General features: G+C 38.9%; 1 long non-coding RNA gene across 1 annotated transcript; it reads left to right on the top strand.

Annotated features, from left to right (window-relative positions):
- The first annotated feature begins 3,310 nt into the window (after window positions 1–3,310).
- Window positions 3,311–4,258, top strand: LOC127536451 (uncharacterized). The gene is made up of 3 exons (XR_007945439.1): window positions 3,311–3,598; window positions 3,872–4,047; window positions 4,161–4,258. It is a non-coding gene; the product is annotated as an uncharacterized LOC127536451 (long non-coding RNA).
- The last annotated feature ends 870 nt before the right edge of the window (window positions 4,259–5,128 follow it).

Below are 5,128 nucleotides of genomic sequence, written 5' to 3'. Positions count from 1 at the left end.
ACTTGAACATTATTTGGCCATCATTAAATTATGTAATCATAAGAAGGCTGTGAAAACATTGACCATCTGTAACAGTCTGAAGCTGCTATGAAAAAAGTGGGGAACCCCACGCTTGACCCTGTACTGGCCACTCCCATCCGCTAGCGGCCGGGGCTGGCCAGTTGGGGGTCGAGGTGTTTGGCTCGCTTTACACTGGGTATATGTGTATTGGTGTATACCATGTATATATATGAATGAAGACTGGAACATTGGTTGTCTTTATGCATGGGTCGTTGTGTTACATCATGTGCTGTCTGTAATTGTTGTAGAGTTAGTGTGTATTGTCTTTTTTTTTTCTTTTTTTTTTTTTTTTTTTCTCTTTTTTTTCTTCTTCTTTCTTTTCTCTTTTTTTTCTTTTACTTAACCCCTCGCAATTTTAATCTAGCAATGCTGTATATCTGCTGTCAACTATCAGGCAGAAATTGTCTAGAAACTTTTTAGAAAGTCTTGATGAACCTGCTGTTAAATCATGTTTGAAGCTGTTAAGCATTGTAAATGTTCTCTGTATAAAAAATAAAAAAGAGTTAAAAAAAAAAAAAAAAAAAAAAAAAAAAAAAAGAAAGCAAGTTCTGACATTCTTTTTCATTGGTTTTTTTGTTGTTTTTTCATGTTAGATGAGGTTCGTCAAGCTCAACCCATCCACCCCGTCACACAATACTGATAGGGAAAACTGATTTTTATTAAATATTTTACACTATAAATGTATAGAAAATGATATTTTCAATTGAAAGTACACTCACTTGGGTCAGGAATTTGACCACATAGAGAACAGTGGCCATTTTTGTATGAAATTTACCACTCCGTCACAATATAACATGTGACGGGGTGGTAAGGGATGTGACGGGGTGGTTCTTCTTCAACTCACTCAAAAAATTGTGTCCAAATTATGTAATGCTGTAGTTTCAACACTCTTAGAAGAGATGTGTTAAAAAATTACACAAAAAATGTGTTGTTACATGTTTAACACATTTTGCGTGAATTTCAACACTAGATGTGCACAAAAATGCACAGAAACTTAACACAATTAAATGTGTTGGACAGTTTAACACAATGGGTGTCATTCATGAAACATGAGCAGCACGAATGTGTGTAAACCGTGTGCAGTGGAAATTTACGTGGATTTCCACATTCATCAGTCTTTTAGTAGCGCTGATCTTTTCAAATACTGCTTGTCACTGTTGGAAATTACAATTTCAATACTGCTCTCTGTTATGTAAACAATATGCAGATGCCTTTGAAACACGTAATTTAAACATGACAAATGATTATAAATATTGCCTAACACTTTTAGCTAAAATATTCAACTTATCAGCTTGTCATCAAGCTCATGCTGGAGTCTGATAATGGCTCATTCATTTGAATCTGAGCGGCGGCAACATCTTGACACAACGGGTGTGTTACTTTAACCCTTTACGCTTCAGTGCGTCGTAGGTGTACCGCCGGCGGTACACCTACTAATTTGCATAGGAATTTCAAGAATGTCCGATGGCTGCAAACCCGATTATACAAACACTATACGCCGATGGAAAGCTTAGATTCTCATGAATCCACCGGTATAAACCACTTTCAGATGTGATTACCACAGCGGGTGAGAAAAACACATTTGTCCGACAAAAACAAATATTCATCCATCCGTTCTCTATACACGGCTTCAACGCACACAGCGCGACTCACATTTCCGGGTTCATTATTACACACAGAAAAAAAGATTCCACAAAAAACGGCCATAATCCAACCTTTTACATCCAGACAACACAAGCCAGTAAACTATTTTGTCCAAAACATGTCCTGAAGTTGGTATAAAATCCATGAATCGGTCGTTTTCAAGGAAATGCACCTCGCGACGTGTGTCCAATATTCCCTGTATTTTTCGTAATTTTTTAAATTTAAAAATAGAATATATTTTTGTACTGAAAACGGCTGGAATTGACTGAAGCTTAAAGGGTTAATTGGCGGGAAGGGGGCGCGGTCACAGCCACAGTCTGGCAGAGAGATGGAGTCTGCGTCGCCCGGGGTGCTCTCGGACTATTTGGTAAGTATCCATTGCCAGCTAATTTTAATATAAGTCATCGAATTGTTAATTATTCACTTTAACCAAGACGCTTTGGTTAAACCAGCAGCTGAATCATATCACTGAGAAAATAAGTCTCCCTTTTTGTTCAGCAAGGCTGCCTAACAGTAAACTAGCTTGACAGTAAACTAGCTTAAGTTACGTTACACCAAACGTCAATTGTGACTTGAACATTGCTTCGACTGTGCCTGCTACCGACATTAGACCAAGTAAGTTAAAGTTGCTCATTTCCACGAAAGTCCGCAGTAAACCTGGTTTACTTAAGCAATTAACTTGGTTAACCTTAACTTGGTCAGTGCCATAGCAACTGAGTTAACATTAATGCCGCCAAAAACAAAAAATTAACACTGCCATTTCGCTGTGGGGGACTGTTAGAACTTTTACCACGAACCGGTACGTAAAAAAAGAAAAAAGAAACCTCTTCATGTTTCCACATTAAATTATGTTTGCAAACTTAAATTTCATTTTGTAAATGTCATTTCGGGTTTCTGCCAGTGTGTTTAATGGTTAGACAGACGTGTTGTGTACGGGGCGTTTCTGTGGGGAGAGTCATGTTTTCTCTCCAGCCATTGAGCGCAGGGGAAATTCAAGTAGGAGGGCTATTAGCCCTGTTAGCCCCGTTAGCTCTGTTACTACTGTAGCTGTCCCGGATGCTAGCAGGCCTACTCTCGCTAGCGGCTAGCATCCGCCATTAGCACCCGCTTCCCAGCTCACAGTAGCGGGTCTCCTAGTCGTTGCAGTATAATATACGAGGTTCCCATTGTGGGTGATGACCAGACATCAGTATGCCGCGCCAGCGCGTCACTCGGGATCATTTATTTCCTTTTCTTTGTGGCAATGACAACTGCTGCCGCTGCCAGTTGAGCCAGAGAGGAGCGGCCCAGTTTGAATATTTTTTTTATGTCGGTCACAATCAACGTGCTTTTAGAAAGCAGATCCAGAGCAGCAGCGCTGTCTGTCGGTGTCACATGTCCGCTTAGAGCTGCTCTGCCCAGGTACAGGTAAACCGTGTGGCTCGGTACACTGCGCTGTTTTGATTGGCAGCTAGCACACTGGAGATATTTTGGGATATATTGTGTAGAGGGAATTATTTTCAGCAGACCTGTGACAGTGACATTTCAAAATAATGGACCTTGACATATTTTACAGGCGGTGATTACCAGATATTATTATCTTATGTATTCCTTTTTTTCTTTTCAGCACACACAGGAATACCTAGAAGAATCTATCAAAGTCCTTGTGGTCACTTTTAAAAATGACAAAGAAATTTGCAAAAAAATTCTGGATGTTAAGAGTGCTCGAGATCTTATTGCTCAAAGTCTAGCTCAGCATACTGGCTGTGTGCCTGATAGATTATTGAAATATAGCAATGATTTCATGGAATATATAGATGTAGATAGCAATGTGGACGTGAAGGACTTTGATAGATTCCAGGTCTTCCTCTCAGCCAGAGGGTGCCATGGCCACAAGGAGACCAGTGAAGTTTAGGTACAGTTTGCATTGCTTTTGTTTCCAATGATTAAATTGTTATCACAATGATTAAGCAACCCACACAGTATGGTGTTTTATACTATTAACCTCATACTGCATGTAAAATGTACAACATTTACTCCTGTTGTAACTGTTAACAATTGATTGTTAAAACCATATTTTAATACATCACACTGTTTATGTCACATTATTCTTGAATATACAATAATAACCATAACCCTGTCTTGATGAACCCTGGTAAGATGAAGTGTCTATTTTTTCTCTGCACAGTCAATCACTAACACGAAAGAGCATGATCCAGTCAACACTGACAAACTACGGTCACTACTTCAGAAGAAGGCCCCACAAATTCTTAGAGAATATGAAACGACAGGTATTCTATCAGTGCCTTCAAGGAAACTCCTGGTGAAGACCTGTGTTGGAGATCTGGTGGAGAGGTGTGGTTTGTAAGTAACCTTATCACACTTTAAAACCATCATGAACATTAATATATACTGTAACTTTTTCTTTAAGTGCACTGAAGCAATTAGAAGTGGCTGTGTTTTTGTCCTTTTTCCAGTTACCCTGTTGGTGCAGAGAAGCTTGCTTTGGCAAAACACATCATCACCACCTTCCCATCCCTGAGTGTCAAAGTTGCAGGAAAAGGAGAAGGATTTGTAAGTAAACCAGTCTTTTACTGTATAAGCTTCTCCTCTTTAATCTTACTTTTGTACAAAAGTGTAGCCAAGCTTTTAGCACAATGAGCCACACCAGAGAGAAAACCACTCAGCTGACCGACAGATGTTCTGTTATATGACTGACTGATGCTCAAACAGGTGTCTTTTAACAAACTATATACTACACTCACATTTACTTTGATTTTAGTATCATTACACTGGTTCCCACTTTGTTCTGGAATTGATTTCAAATAATTTCAATTATTGTAGGAATACATTGCTCCATTTACTGTCCTTCATGATCTTGAACTCATCAGAGCTGTACAGTATCCTCGGTGAGTGGGGGCAGTAACTAAGTACATTTACTCAACAACTGTACTTAAGAACAAAGTTAAGGTACCCCAGAACACTAGAAGTCACATTTAACATTTGACCTTTAGGGTATCAATCAATCAATCAATAACACTTATGTACAAATTTGAGGTACATTAACAAGTATTATTTATGTTACTTTATCCTAATACTCTACTACATCTCAGAGGTAAATATTGCACTCTCTGCTTCACTAGATTTTGACAGCTTTAGTTGCTTTTCAGATTACAGTTCTTAATATCCTTTTTATTCAGTGAAAACCATGTATCTTCAAATGTGCTGATTTTATTTATTTATTTATTCTGGTTGCCTGCGGTCCACATGCCACTAAGAACAGCCACAAGCTGTTGTTCACTTACCTCTCCTTTCATCCTCAGGAGCATTTCTATGATCCAGTCTCTCATTGTGACTTCCTAGAGATGAAACTACGCAACCTTAGACGGCATCTTGAGCAAGACCAGAGGCGTTCTAAAAGGCATAAAGCAAATAATGACTGCAG

Source organism: Acanthochromis polyacanthus, chromosome 12 (genome assembly GCF_021347895.1).
Source record: "Acanthochromis polyacanthus isolate Apoly-LR-REF ecotype Palm Island chromosome 12, KAUST_Apoly_ChrSc, whole genome shotgun sequence".
Taxonomy (NCBI): domain Eukaryota; kingdom Metazoa; phylum Chordata; class Actinopteri; family Pomacentridae; genus Acanthochromis; species Acanthochromis polyacanthus.
This window is presented reverse-complemented; position numbering and strand designations above follow the sequence as displayed.